This window comes from Schistocerca gregaria, chromosome 1 (genome assembly GCF_023897955.1).
Source record: "Schistocerca gregaria isolate iqSchGreg1 chromosome 1, iqSchGreg1.2, whole genome shotgun sequence".
Classification (NCBI taxonomy): domain Eukaryota; kingdom Metazoa; phylum Arthropoda; class Insecta; order Orthoptera; family Acrididae; genus Schistocerca; species Schistocerca gregaria.
Window position 1 is genome coordinate 66,651,885 of NC_064920.1, and position 16,162 is coordinate 66,668,046.

The window sequence follows — 16,162 nt, forward strand, 5'->3', positions numbered from 1 at the left end:
AATCTTATTCACCATTCTGTGAAGAGTTTCGTACAGCTTTCCTCTTTGCTAAAGTTTCCTAAAGTAAATTGGACCATCAAAAATTTCGTAAATCCCTAGAAAAATACCCATTATGAAAGAACAATATAAAATTCCATAGTTTAGCTTGCTTATCGTGTGCATTTTATTCTTAAAAAAAAAATAGTTCTTTATTGTAGACTGACCTACTTATTTTAAAACAGAAATTTTATGTTTTGATTTTATTAGGTCATATTTCTTATCTTATTATACATAATTTTGTAAATTTCTGGTGATAATAACACATATTTTGTGTTTATTATGATGATTTTTTATCGTAAAAAAACGAAACTCTAATAATGATTTCTACCCTAAATAAATGACTCAAATTCATCGGCCTCGGTAGCGCAGTAGGCAGCGCGTAAGTCTCATAATCTTAAGGTCGTGAGTTCGATCCTCACCCGGGGCATTTCATTTTAACCACAGCATTTACGTGGGTATATGTCTAGTGCACCATTTTCTATAATACGAATATTTCTTCTGTGCGCCTCTCGTACATAGCAGCCTTAGTTTGTTGGATGGGTAGTGGACGCGCATGATGATAATATACGTAAACCTTACAGAAGCAACCCAATTCTATGGAGAAATACATAAATATCTAAATACAACAAACAATAAGGAGACTTTCAACGGGGGATTTAAATAACAGAATTTGAAAAGTACGAGTTCCTAATTTACTAGCCAAAGAAATCTACATTTAACGAATTGAAGGTAACAAACGCCTTCTTTAAGAAGAAAGACTTTCACAAATTTACATGGTCTGCAGGAGGTCATCGTTCACTGACCGTAAGTTAGCTGTAACAATGATAGACACTTTCGAGTATTCGGGGGTAGGAATGTAAATACAGATCATTACTTCATTAAATCAAAGTTGCAGCTATGCTCAAGTTGGAGAAAGTAATCAATAGGAAATAAAAATAAACATTAAACCAATTGAAACAAAATGTATAGGATACATATGTTGCAAGAAGAGACAGACCCACAACTGTTTACCCACTAGCAAAGACGTTAACGAGGTGTGGCTATTCGTAAACACATAGCAAGTGAAGTGCTATGAAAAAAAAAGACATAGAACCACTCGTTACAGAGGATTAAAAATTTGGAACGAAGACGTATGGAAAGCCATAAACGATGCTGAGTAAGCGTATAATGAATACTTACAGAAGAAATCAATTGACGCTTAAGTAAAGAAATGAAGAAAAGCGATGGTAAGATCATCACATGCGACATAGTGGGACATGTTTATAAGCGAAGCTGCATGTGATCTCTATAGGAGACAACAAATAGCAGACACATAAGCTTTCTATTACCACTGGGGTCATTATGATCCCATAAGCACATTTGCAATACACGTCTTCCTGTTCTTAAAACTATGATTTTCAAAACATATGACTTTCTCCCTCTGAGTCAACTGTGTCCAGAAATGTTTTGTTCCGCTTTATATTTGCAACACATTTTCTTTTGTCTGTTGAATGTAACGTTATGAAAATAAAATGGTGATTGTAGCGTTGCACAGCTGGTATACAGAACACCTGCAATAATGAAAATAACATTTACCACTTCTTTTTGTACCAGCTGTTAGGATCTCTGGCCTCAGGCGTTGTTGTGTGTAATCTCAGTTGTTGTTAGTGTTTCGCATCAGCATATTGTGGAATTACAATATGAGTAGAAAACGTTTGAATCGTCCTGCAAATAGAAGCAAAGAAGAAGATTTCACCGAAATTTCATCTGATGGCAGCGGAGAGATTTATGCTGTTATTTCTGAAGGCAGTGAATCGGATGAAGTTCCCGTTGATGATGTAGGAGATTTGGAACCTATTGTTCCTGAATCTGGCGACGTTTTCAGGTAAGTATGTTTCATCAGCCATTTTTGTTAACAACAGAAGTAATAATAATAATAATAAGAAGAAGAAGAAGAAGGAGAAGAAAGAAGCCGGCCGTTGTGACCGAGCGGTTCTAGGCACTTCAGTCCGGAACCACGCTGCTGCTACAGTCGCAGCTTCGAATCCTGCCTCAGGCATGGATGTTTGTGATGTCATTAGGTTAGTTAGGTTTAAGTAGTTCTAAGTCTAGGGGACTGATGACCTCAGATGTTATGCCTAAGTCCTGTAGTGCTTAGAGCCATTTGACCCATCTGAAAGAAAGAAAATGTAAGCAAATATCTGAAATAACGATCCCGTTGTTTTCAGGTCCAGAAATGCAAAGAAATAAGGTGACAATATTCTGTTAGATTGCGATGGAGGCAGCCAAAACATAAACATACAGAAGAGAGCTGCAGGTCCAACGCGGCAAATGTAAGGAAATTGAATACTGTGCAGGCAGCATTTCAATTATACAGGGTTAGGCAGCTAAGAAAGGCCACACCAAATATGTTGAAAGTGAATAAATACATCGAGGTGCGGCATTTTCCTGTGGCATTGGAAAGAAGCTTCTAAGAGCACTTCATGAGCATAACGTGTGTGGGACTCAATCAAATAGCATCAAGATAACGACGCCGCAAACCACTCTCTCATTCTCAGGAGAACCGGTTGCACAAACATCTGCCCTGTTACACAAGCACGTAACTCAGGTATGGTTTGTGTGTTTATTAGCGCGTTTGTCATACCAAATGTTCAAAATGTTCACCCTGAGCATTTCTGCACGCTATAACGTAATTCTAGAGAAACAACACTGCTCGTTGAATTTCACCTGGAGTTAACGGCAGTACAGACCTGTGTGTCATATGACGGTATTTCATGCCTCTTGGAGTCGTCGGTGTTTCCTCATCGGCCTCTTGTCTTAATTTTGGTCACAGATAAAAGTATGGCAGTGTTAAATTTGGTGAACGCGCCGACCATTTTGCGTTTCCTGAGCGACCGTCCCAATGTTCTCTAAAGATGGTCTGTCATTACATATGACGAAAGGAAGGGACATCCGTCATGTTGGTATCATGCCAATGCCTCATGTCCAGTGGGTTGTTATCCAATGACTGCGGCAGAAGCATATCATAAGAACTCGAGATACACGAGTGTATTTAGATTCCCATCAATAAAACAGCGACCAATGATGCGAGTTTTGAAAAACACACTCTAAACTTTCATAGACCAAGAGCGTTGTTTTTAACCACTTCTTTGAGTCAGCGCCGATTTTCAGCAGACGATTAGTACTGACATGCTCATGGTTTGTCAAAGATGCTTCTTTCTTAAGTAAAATTTTGCATAGTTATGCTGCATCACTTTGCACTTTTCGTAGATAAGTTTCGAACTGTAGCCGATACTGTAAGTCCTTACCATGAAGCTGTAGAAGCAATGGGATGTGAAGAGGAAGAAATGCGATGGAATGCAGTGTTCGCAGAACATTCATTTGGTTGATCCCCCCTCGTACTTGCGAGATGCCTCTTAGTGACGTTTGCATATTGTGTTGCCGCTGCGAAACTGATAGTTTCATTTCTTTTATTAGTTTCTCTTCTTTTTCCTTGACATATTTTACTCTCGGCATTACCAGTTTCTAGAACTTCTTCTGTAATGTTTGGAAAACAGATCGTGAATGCATGGCACGATCTGGATACTCTTTGGCATGGAACGCCACCGCTGCGACATTCACTTTTTCGACTGTCGTATAATTTGTGAATGTCTCAATACCTTTACGAACAATTTATCTGATTGCTACAAAAGCAGAAGTAAATTAATGGTCCAAGCGCACAAGTAAACTTAAGAGTTTGCTTACATTTTATATAATAGCGCTAACGGCTGCGGTACTTCTCCCGATGTCTGGACAGTGGTTTGTGGTGCCGTTATTCTGATGCAATTCGATCAAGTCCCATACATGTAACGTTTCTTCTCTTAGAGACTTCTTTCAAACGCTACAGGAGAAAGTATATAGTTTCATTAGAAAAATAAAGACGGTGTCGTCACTCGGCGACTATAAAGGATGAAAATTAATTGCGAACGTCAGCGAATTCGCCATTTTGTCCAGAATAAGGCGAAAACCGCACCTCAGTATATTTATTCGTTCTGGATATATTTAGAGTATTATGTCTTAGCTGCCTCAAGCGGTTTATGGGGCTCAGTTTTTCCCAGAATATTCTGAAATGGACTAACAAAAAAGGTAAGAATATTTTGGGAAAAAAGGGAAACGCCTTGAAAGACAAGTGTGTGAGTGCTTTCTTGGTTTGATTATTATTGCAGGAGCGTACAACTGTCACCATGAGGGCATATCGAATTTACTGAACAAAGAACATGGCCAATCTGTCTACACTTATATGGCCAGGGACCGCTTCATAAAACTATCACCCTGTATTCGGTGCCAAGATGCATGACAATGGGACATAATCGTAGCTCTGATAAAAAGAAATATATCTATAGCGGGTAAGCACATTACATGACTCGTACGAAGCACTAATTACTATGTCGCAAAGCTGCAGCTGGACAAAGGAAAGGGCGAAAACCAGCCTAGAGGCGAAAAAAACCAGTAGTGTTAGAATTGACAGAATGTTTATCCAGGAGTGTTAGAAATCTCACAACACATAATTTTAAGTTGCCAAAGGAACTGGAATGCAAACGGATGACTCTGCTTTGAACAATAAGAAAAAAATCTTCGTGAACTACCTGCGGTTCTAGGCGCTCAGTCCGGAACCGCGCGACTGCTACGGTCGCAGGTTCGAATCCTGCCTCGGGCATGGATGTGTGTGGTTAGTTAGATTAGTTAGGTTTAAGTAGTTCTAAGTTCTAGGGGACTGATGACCACAGATGTTAAGTCCCATAGTGCTAAGAGCCATTTGAACCATTTTGAACTACCGGCATAATTTTTCGTGGCAACAGGAAGAACTGCAGTTTAAGGTGTCTTCGGATTCCAGGAATCAGCTACAGTAGTCTCCTAGCGCCCGGGAAAGAGTAAGATAGTGACAGGGCTGAGGACTAGGCATTTCCAAGAGCAAAAAAGTGGACAAGAGGCGAAAAAACGTATTATAAACCTAGACTAAAGTGGCTTCAAATGGCTCTGTGCACTATGGGACTTAACATCTATGGTCATAAGTCCCCTAGAACTTAGAACTACTTAAACCTAACTAACCTAAGGACATCACACAACACCCAGCCACCACGAGGCAGAGAAAATCCCTGCCCCCGCCGGGAATCGAACCCGGGAACTCAGGCGTGGGAAGCGAGAACGAGACTACAGTGCCATTAAGTCAGTTATAGACACAGTGGCCAAACTATTCTGTACCTGTACTACAAAATGTGTAACAAAAAGGTGCACATGGCTGTTTTTTATAATACACTGCTGGAAATTGAAATAAGAACACCGTGAATTCATTGTCCCAGGAAGGGGAAACTTTATTGACACATTCCTGGGGTCAGATACATCACATGATCACACTGACAGAACCACAGGCACATAGACACAGGCAACAGAGCATGCACAATGTCGGCACTAGTACAGTGTATATCCACCTTTCGCAGCAATGCAGGCTGCTATTCTCCCATGGAGACGATCGTAGAGATGCTGGATGTAGTCCTGTGGAACGGCTTGCCATGCCATTTCCACCTGGCGCCTCAGTTAGACCAGCGTTCGTGCTGGACGTGCAGACCGCGTGAGACGACGCTTCATCCAGTCCCAAACATGCTCAATGGGGGACGGATCCGGAGATCTTGCTGGCCAGGGTAGTTGACTTACACCTTCTAGAGCACGTTGGGTGGCACAGGATATATGTGGACGTGCATTGTCCTTTTGGAACAGCAAGTTCCATTGCCGGTCTAGGAATGGTAGAACGATGGGTTCGATGACGGTTTGGATGTACCGTGCACTATTCAGTGTCCCCTCGACGATCACCAGAGGTGTACGGCCAGTGTAGGAGATCGCTCCCCACACCATGATGCTGGGTGTTAGCCCTGTGTGCCTCGGTCGTATGCAGTCCTGATTGTGGCGCTCACCTGCACGGCGCCAAACACGCATACGACCATCATTGGCACCAAGGCAGAAGCGACTCTCATCGCTGAAGACGACACGTCTCCATTCGTCCCTCCATTCACGCCTGTCGCGACACCACTGAAGGCGGGCTGCACGATGTTGGGGCGTGAGCGGAAGACGGCCTAACGGTGTGCGGGACCGTAGCCCAGCTTCATGGAGACGGTTGCGAATGGTCCTCGCCGATACCCCAGGAGCAACAGTGTCCCTAATTTGCTGTGAAGTGGCGGTGCGGTCCCCTACGGCAGCCGGCCGCGGTGGTCTCGCGGTTCTAGGCGCGCAGTCCGGGACCGTGCGACTGCTACGGTCGCAGGTTCGAATCCTGCCTCGGGCATGGATGTGTGTGATGTCGTTAGGTTTAATTAGTTCTAAGTTCTAGGGGACTAATGACCACAGCAGTTGAGTCCCATAGTGCTCAGAGCCATTTGAACCATTTGAACCCCTACGGCACTGCGTAGGATCCTACGGTATTGGCGTGCATCCGTGCGTCGCTGCGGTCCGGTCCCAGGTCGACGGGCACGTGCACCTTCCGCCCACCACTGGCGACAACATCGATGTACTGTGGAGACCTCACGCCCCACGTGTTGAGCAATTCGGCGGTACGTCCACCCAGCCTCCCGCATGCCCACTATACGCCCTCGCTCAAAGTCCGTCAAATGCACATATGGTTCACGACCACGCTGTCGCGGCATGCTACCAGTGTTAAAGACTGCGATGGAGCTCCGTATGCCACGGCAAACTGCCTGACACTGACGGCGGCGGTGCACAAATGCTGCGCAGCTAGCGCCATTCGACTGCCAACACCGCGGTTCCTGGTGTGTCCGCTGTGCCGTGCGTGTGATCATTGCTTGTACAGCCCTCTCGCAGTGTCCGGAGCAAGTATGGTGGGTCTGACACACCGATGTTAATGTGTTCTTTTTTCCATTTCCAGGAGTGTATTTTGGATATTAGTGACGTCATTGCTTTCATAATTTTGCTAAAGTTACATCGTGACTAAAAGAAAGAATTTCTTCTTGAACTGGAAACATTTCTGGTATAGAAAAGCAGGAGTCCGCGCAGCAGAATTCCTCCTTCTCCACCACAATGCAAAGAGTGATGGGGGCGAGGGGGGGGGGGGAGGTGCAAAACGTAACGTGGGTGGTGCTCCCTCAGCGAACGTTCCGTGATTGGGGAGCACCCAAAAAGCTGCAGAAGACGTTTTCTGTTGTCTGTAAATTACATTCAGAGTAGCTTTATTTTAAATGATAGGATGTTTAAGATAAATGATGACCACAACACATAAAAGTGTTCATACACATAATTTTCTTGTTTTCAGTTCAGTCATGTATGTTTCTATTTCACTCTATTAAAATTAGTGAAATACTGCCGATATATTCAGTACGCATTAATTGGGGTCTTTACGAACCCTGTTTACTCACTGGACCAAAAAGGTCCTCGTAGTGGAAGCGTTAACGTAACACCTCAAGAAAGGAGAAAGAGGTACCGAAAATTTATAAGTAATGCAAACATTTGCCTGGATTACACATTATAAGGGACTATGGTCTTGTTGTGATTTGATTCCGCTCTCTATGTCTCTTCGTCTCCGACTGAAGAGAATATCTCTAAGTGACACAATTGCAATCCTTCCACAAATTGCTGCAGATTTCAATTTTGAGACATCAACATACGTCAACGTGTGATTCATTCTACGAAACATCATCGATAAGGCTTATGGAGCCAAAGGCCTACTTGTGTACCCTTGATGACTGCACGACACAAAGCTTTACTCCTCGCCAGGGCCCGTCAGCACCGACATTGGACTGTTAAAGACTGAAAATAAGCCATTTCGTCGGACAAATCTCGTTTCAAATTCTATCGAGCGGATGGGCGTGTACGGGTATAGACACAACTCCAAATATCCATGGACCCTGGTTGTCATCCGGCTACTGTTCAAGTGGTTGGAGGCTCTGTAATGATGTGGGACGTGTGTAGCTGCAATGATGTGGGACCCCAGATACGTCTAGATACGACTCTGACGTAAGTGAGCATCCTGTCTGATCACCTGCATCCATTCATTACCACTGCTCATTTCGACGGACTTGGGTAATTCCAGCAGGACAATGCGACACCCCACACGTCCAGTTACTACAGAGGGACTCCAGGAATACTTTAAACACTTCCGCTGGCCACCAAATTCCCCAGACATGAACATTATTGAGCATATCTGGGATGCCTTGCAACGGGCTGTTCAGAATATATCTCCACCTACTTTTACTCTTACGGATTTATGGACAGCCTTGCAGGATTCATGGTGTCAGTTCCCTGCAACACCACTTCAGCCATTAGTCAAGTCCATGCTACGTCGTGTTGCGGCACTTCTGCGTGCTCGCGGAGGCCCTACAGGATATTACGCAAGTGTACCAATTTCTTTGGCTGTTTTATATAGTTTATGTTTGATCTCTCTACCTCTTTCTTTGGTGTGCCTGTTGATCTTATTTCTTTTGGTCGGCAATTCATTACTAATTTATAATATTAGAAGCAAATACAGCTTGAAGTGAAATAGTTTATTTCATGACAAGTTTCGACAGGAATTACCTGTCATTCTCAGATTCTTAGATCTACAAAATATAGATAGAATAACGTTAATATAGTAACCTGCGTGATCGTTCAACAATTGTACACAAGGAACCATAATATCTGTAATATACAAATTACATGTTGCTGTTGTTGTGGTCTTCAGTCCAGAGACTGGTTTTATGCAGCTTTCCATGCTACTCTATCCTGAACAACCTTCTTTTATCTCTGATTAACGACTGCAAACTACATCGTTCTGAATCTGTTTAGTGTATTCATATCTTGGCCTACCTCTACGACTTTTACACCCAAGTTTCCCTCTAGTACTAAACTGGTGATCCCTTGATGCCTCAGAATGTATCCTTCCAAACGATCCGTTCTTTTAGTCACGTTGTAACACAAATTTCCCTTCTCCCCAATTACGTTCAGTACCTCCTCATTAGTTATGTGATCTGCCCATCTAATCTTCAGCATTCTTCTGTAGCATCACATTTCAAAAGCTTCTATTTTCTTCTTGTCTAAACTTCGATACATGGATAATGGTCCATACAAATACTTTCAGAAAGGAGTTTCTAAGACTTAAATCTATACTCGATATTAACAAATTTCTCTTCTTCAGAAACGCTTTCTTGCGATTGCCAGTCTACATTTTACATCTTCTCTAGTTCGACCATCATCAGTTATTTTACTTCCCAAATAGTAAAACTCATTTACTACTTTAAGTGTATCATTTCCCAGTCTAATCGTCCCAGCATCACCCGATTTAATTCAACTACATCCCATTCTCCTCGTTTTGCTTATGTTGATGTTCGTCCTATATTCTCTCTTCAAGACACTATTCATTTCGCTTGTAATGTCCTGGGGTTGGTAGGAAAGAACTAACGGTCAAGTCGGAACACACTTTATTTAACTAAAACGCCTTCTTGGCGTGCACTAATTTCCAAACTGAAGAACAACAAGAAACACAATAATTATTGTGGTGCATAAGGTAGATAAAAGTTACACAACAATGAAAAGAAATAATAACAACCAAAATACTACGCTAAAAAATTCCGAAGTGGCTTTACACCTAAAAAGAAACAAATTTCTACAGAAGACTACGGCAAGTGTCTACTGGGCTAGAGCTGTCTACTGGGCTAGAGCTGTCCTGGCTGTAGGTACACACTGCCGCTCTGAATCTGCTGGTGTGCTTAGAGCTTGGTGGAAACGGCAGGCGCCCAGAGTACCCGTGGATGAGAGAAGATCTGAACCCAGACCTCCTGCCCGATGCGGAAGGAGTGGGGGCGGGAGGGTGCGAAGTCTCAGAAACAAAAAAAAAAAAAAAAAAAAAAAAAAAAGCACGGCGTCCTCCAGGGGGCGATGGCTCAGCAGCTTATTGAGCTGGGTCTTGAATGTCTGCACAAAACGTTCTGCCTGGCCGTTTGATGCAGGGTGAAATAGTATGGTGTGAACGAGGGAAATTCCATTGGCAGCATAGAATTGCTTATTCTCAGTCAAAGCAAACCATGGACGATAGTTTTGGGAAGTCCATCGACAGCAAAGAGGCGCTAGAGAATTCTGATTCTCTCAGCAGAAGTGGTGTTCATCATGCGGGATATGTAAGGGTATCCTGACCCAGAGTCGATCAGGATGAGCCACTGGGATCCATGAAATGGCCCCACAAAATCCAGTTGGAGACGTTCTCACAGAGCAGCTGTACCTGGCCATGAAAAATTCTTGTGTGGGGGTGTCGCCCGACGTGTTTGCCACATGGTACAGGCTGACACGAGGGGGGCGATGTCTTTATCCAATCCGCTCCAAAATACAGATGTCACTGGGCCAGCTCTGTGGTGAGAACGATTCCCCAATGGCCAGCATGGAGGAGATCGAGGACACGGTGGAGCAATGCATGCGGTAAGACCACCTGGGCAACATCCGAATCACTATGCGAAGGATGGCACCACTGTGGAAAAAGAGACTGTGGTGACGGTCCCAAAAATTCTGGACTTTCACATTGCAGATGCTACGACAGCTGTTCGGCCAACCCACAGTAATTTGGTGGTGGAGAGCTTCCAGTGTCTCATCTGGAGCGGTTGCCCACCAGACTGTATTGGCAGCCAACTGAAGCGCGTTCAGAGCTGCATCCATGTTCGATTCCATGCATCTGCCGATGCCAGACTGAAATTAATTGGAAGAATCTTAAGGAAATGCAATCCGAAAACAAAGGAAGTAGGTTACAGTAAGCTTGTTCGCGCACTGCTTGAATACTGCTCAGCAGTGTGGGATCCATATCAGATAGGATTGATAGAGGAGAGAGAGAAGATCCAACAGAGAGCAGCGCGATTCGTTACAGGATCATTTAGTAATCGCAAAAGCGTTACGGAGATGATAGATAAACTCCAGTAGAAGACTCTGCAGGAGAGAGCTCGGTAGGGGCTTTTGTTGAAGTTTCGAGAACACACCTTCAAGGAGTCAAGCAGTATATTGCACCCTCCTACGTATATCTCGCGAAGAGACCATAAGGATAAAATCAGAGAGATTAGAACCCACACAGAGGCATACCGACAATCCTCCATTCCACGAACAATACGAGACTGGAATTGAAGGGAGAACCGATAGAGGTACTCAACGTACCCTCAGCCACACACCGTCAGGTGGCTTGCGGAGTATGGATGTAGATGTAGACATGTGGAAACAAACCAAGGGGGTGGTGTCAAATGCAGGGTCTGCTCCGGCAGGCAGCCAGGAAAGGAAATCAGTGTTTGCATGTCTTTCAGAGGTGTGATAGACAATATCAGCCAAACATTGCCAGGAAGAAAGAGCGCCCAACGCTGGGGGTGGCGTGCTGTCCACGTGGGCACTGAGGCACCCAGGTGAAACAAGGAAACCAAAGGTTTGTGGTTGGTCTGCAGAGTGAAGCGACGACCATACACGAAACTGTAGAATTTTGTTAGGGCGTAAACCAGCACCAAAGCTTCATTTTCAATTTTACTATATTTGGTTTGAGAGTCGGTCTGTTTTTTGTTGGCACTTCATCACCATTTACCACTTGCTAGAGGGCCACACCCAGGCCATATTTCGACTATCTGCGGCTATGATGAGGGCAGGGAAGGGTTTAAGTGGCCAGACAAGAAGTTGGTTCAAAATGGTCCAAATGGCTCTAAGCACTATGGAACTTAACATCAGAGCTCATCAGTCCCACAGACTTAAAACTACGTAAACCTAACTAACCTAAGGACATCACACACATCCATGCCCAAGGCAGGATTCGAACCTGTGACCGTAGCAGCCGCGTGGTTGCAGACTGAAGCACCTAGAACCGCTCAGCCAAAGCGACCGGCGCTAGGAAGCTGGGAGAGAGACAACTTGAGACTTGTGACAGCCTGATCACACGCCACGTCCCAAACCCAATGCACACCCTTGTGAAACATACCAGTTAGGGACATCGTAATCTCGGCTGCGTGGGTTATAAAACGTCGATAATAGTTAATGTGACCTAGAACGGATTGCTGTTGCTTCACGTTGGTGGGAGGAGGCAGGTTTTGAATCACCTTGACATACTCGTGTGGGCCATGGTCATGGATCTTGAACCCGAGATAACTAACGTCTCATGCAAAAAAGGCATACTTTTCTTTCCAGCAGTGAAGGTTAGCCTCAGAAAGAACTTGAAACAGCCTATCCAGCTTGTCCACAAGGTCTACCATGGACGAACTACCGACAATGACATCGTCCAGATAATTTTCCGCACCAGGCACCTGACTTGTGAAGTGTTCCAAATAACGTTGGAAAATGGCGGGGTCGCTGGCAATGCCAGACAGGAGGCAGCTGTACCAGGAAAGGCCACTCGGGGTATTGGTGGCTAGGATCTGCTGCGATTCCTCGTACAACGGCAGCTGCAGATAAGCATCGCACTAATCAGTTTTGGCGAAAACTGAACCAGCAAGACGTGTGAGTATATCATCCTGCGATGGGACAGGAGATACGTAGATGATGGACTGAGAATTTACCGTGATGCGTAAAGCGCCGTTTGGCTGCGCGAATAACACTATAGGCGTCGCCCAGTGACTGTGGGTGACGGGAGAAAGGATGCCTTCGTCTTGTAAGCGGCGGAGTTCCACGTGGAGCCTGTCTCTAGAGGAAAGGAGACCGGTTGGGCGTTAAAAAATAGCGACGGTTAGCAGAGGGAAGAAGCTGAATATGTGCAGTGAAACCCGTCACCCGTGGTGCGAAGATAAGAACAACGTTTCGTATTTGCTGAGCAATAGGGAGAGAAGGGCATCCATGGAGGATATAGACACCTCCTGTACGTCGCCCTGCATCGATAAACCCAGACCAAAAATGTCCAAACCCAGAAGGTTAGTAGCGCCAGGGTAGCCGACCACCAAAAACTGAGCGGTGAAGGAATGACCATTGTAGGAGATTCGTGTTGAAAAAACGTAGAGATATTGTGAGTACTGAAATTACGCAAGACACGAGTGTACGGACACTAAGCTGGTGAGACCAAGCGTTGGTATGTGGCACCACCCACAATAGAAACGGAAGATGCCATGTCAATTTAGAAGACCACAGGAATTTGCGCGACCTCCGAGGTAAGGAGGAAACGGGCTCCCGATGGGGATGATGGAGAAGACTTGTCTGTGAATGGAATGTGCGGCTTCCAGGCCCTGCAGTGATGATTCGTGAGGAGCCTGTGCGTTCGCAGGAAGTGTGGCACCTACGCGACTGACACACAACGCCGATATGACCCGTTGGGCTGCAAGCTGTGCACCTTGCTCGCCGGTGGGGGCACCCCGACCGTTGGTGAGTCCACAAACAGTTCGGACATGATGGGAAACGTGCGAAAGACTTTCTGTCACGGCTCTTACCAATGCACTGACGAGAATCCTGCTCGGCGCTAGGCAACTGGAGACCGCGTAAACAGCCGGATCAAAACGCGGTGGTTGCAGCCGATGACACTGTTCAAACACACGAATGATCGGCAGACAGCTGTAGAGGGGCGGGTCCCGTAAATTCGAAATATCAGCCCGAAGGCCATCGTCTGGTGCGTGAAACACCACCATATCACGAATAAACGAAGAAGCATAAAACTGCTTGCAGGCAACGTTGGCGCACCGAAATTTGCAATGGCGGGTGAGATCCTGGCTTGTTGTAATCCATTCCCGATATGTCTGACGTGGGGAGTTTCGACAAGAAAAGAAAGTCTGACGGGCGGAGGTGACATTTTGCGCGTCAAAGTACTCAAAACGGCAGCCCTTAATATGAGTAAACGAGAGATCACTAGGTGCCCACTGTTAAATTGTTGAACAAAACAATACACCTGTCGACAGACTGTTGCTAAAAGAAGCCCGACTTCGATTTTCGTCATGGATTCCATGTGCTAGTAAATGTTGTTCCAACCATTCGACATAATTTGAGTATGGTTCGACAGACCTATCGAAAGCCAGAAACGTCGGTGGAGCAACATGCAAATCGTTGAATTTAGCGACGATGGAATCAACTCTATGAGCTACATCTTACAACGCTGAGGAGTGAGGACGATGTTCTGACTTTGTGAGCACTGAATGAATCTGCTGTAGAGTTCTCTGTCAAGGGCTGAAGAAATTCCTCTAAGGAAGCAATTTAGACCGAAAATGAAAGTTTTATCCTCGTCGCCAATAACTGTAATGTCCTCTTATTGGCAGGAAAGAACTAACGATCAAGTTTGAACACACTTTATTTCACTAACGCCTCCTTGGTGTGCACTGATTTCCAAACTCAAAAACAACAAGAAACACAACAATTCTTGTTGTGGAAAAGGCCAGACAACAGTTACAAGACAATGGAAAGAAATAATAACAACCAAAATACTACGCTACACAATTCCAAATTGGCGTTTCGCACAACAAGGAACAAATTCCTACAGAAGAATACGGCGAGTGTCTACTGGGCTAGAGCCAGCATAGGTATTGGCCGGAGCTGCCCTAGCTGTAGGTAGATACTGACGTCTGACTCTGCTGGTGTGCTTATAACACTGATTCTGTGGAGTGCTACACTTAGTCACATTAGTTCCAATTGGTGGATCTTTGTCACATGGCTTTTCACGAAGTAGTGCCTTGTTTATGCAAAAGGTCTGTTGATGTTTACATTCACTGGCAATGTTTTGATATGACCTCTTGAAGCGAGGTCAGCAGCACACCTTGCTTGTCTGTTATGCGGACCCTCTAACCGGTAAGGGGTGCTAGGACACCACTCAACTGTTCGTCCAAGTCCTTTGCTGTCTATGACAGAACTACAATGTCATCGGCAAACCTCAAAGCTTTTATTACTTCTCCTTGGATTTTAATTCCAACTCCAAACTTTGCTTTTGCTTCCTTTACTGCCTTCACAATGTACAGATTGAATAACACTGGCGATAGATTACAACCCTCTCTAATCCCCTTCTCAAACACTGCTTCCTTTCATGCCCCTCGACTATTATAACTGTCATCTGGTTTCTGCACAAACTGTAAATACCCCTTCACTCCCTCTATTTTACCCCTGCCACCTTCAGAATTTGAAAGAGTGTATCCCAGCCAACGTCGTCAAAATATTTTTTTAAGTCTACAAATGATATAAATGTATGTTTGCCTTTCTTTAAGCTATCTTTATAAGTGGTAGGGTCAGTACTGCCTAGCGTGTTCCTACATTTTTCTGGAATCCAAACTGATCTTCTCCTACATCGACTTCTACCACATTTTCCATTCTTCTGTAAAGGAATCGTATTAGTATTTTGCAACTGTGACTTAGTAAATTGATAGTTTGATAATTGTCAGACCTGGCAGCACCAGATTTTTTTGGAATTGGGGTTATTATATTCTTCTTGAAGTCTGATGGCATTTCGTCTGTGTCATACATCTTGCACGCCAGATGGAAGTGTTTTGTCACTGCTGGCTCTCCCAAAGCTGTCAGTAGTTAATGGAACTTTGTCTACTCCTGGGGCCTTGTTTCGACTTAAGTCTTCGAGTGCCCTGTCTAATTCTTCATTCAGCATACCCGCGGTTCACTTTTCTCCAAAGGTCTCTTTAATTTTGCTGTAGGCAGTATCTATCTTACCCCTAATGACATATGCATTACATCCTGACATTTGCTCTCTAGCCATTCCTGCTTAGCCATTTTGCACTTCTTGTCAATCTCATTTTTTAGACGTTTGTATTCCCTTTCGCCTGCTTGATTTACTGCAATTTTATATTTTCTCCTTTCCCCATTCATATTCAATATCTCTCGTCTAACTCAAGGATTTCTGCTGGTCCTCGCCTTTTTACCTGCTTGGTTCTTGCTGCCTTCACTATTTCATCTCTCAAAGCTATCCATTCTTCTTCTACTGCATTTCTTTCCCCTGCTCTTGTCAATCGTTTCCTAATGCTCGCTCTGAAACCCTCTACAACCTGTGGTTCTTTCAGTCTGTGCACGTCCCATCTCCTAAATTCCTGCCTTTTTGCTGTTTCTTCAGTTTCAGTTAGTTCATAACCAATAATTATGTAGTCAGATTCCACATTTGCCCCGGAAACGTCTTACAATTTAAAATCTGGTTTCTAAATCTCTGTCTAACTGTAAGGTGTCAGACAAATCCAACACCTTACATGAAAACCCTGACATGATAAGCAAATCCAGT

At 44.4% G+C, this 16,162-nt stretch overlaps 1 non-coding gene across 1 annotated transcript; it reads left to right on the top strand.

The window, feature by feature from the left end:
• Nucleotides 1-393: 393 nt before the first annotated feature.
• Nucleotides 394-466, top strand: Trnam-cau (transfer RNA methionine (anticodon CAU)). Its single transcript has one exon. It is a non-coding gene; the product is annotated as a tRNA-Met (tRNA).
• Nucleotides 467-16,162: the final 15,696 nt, after the last annotated feature.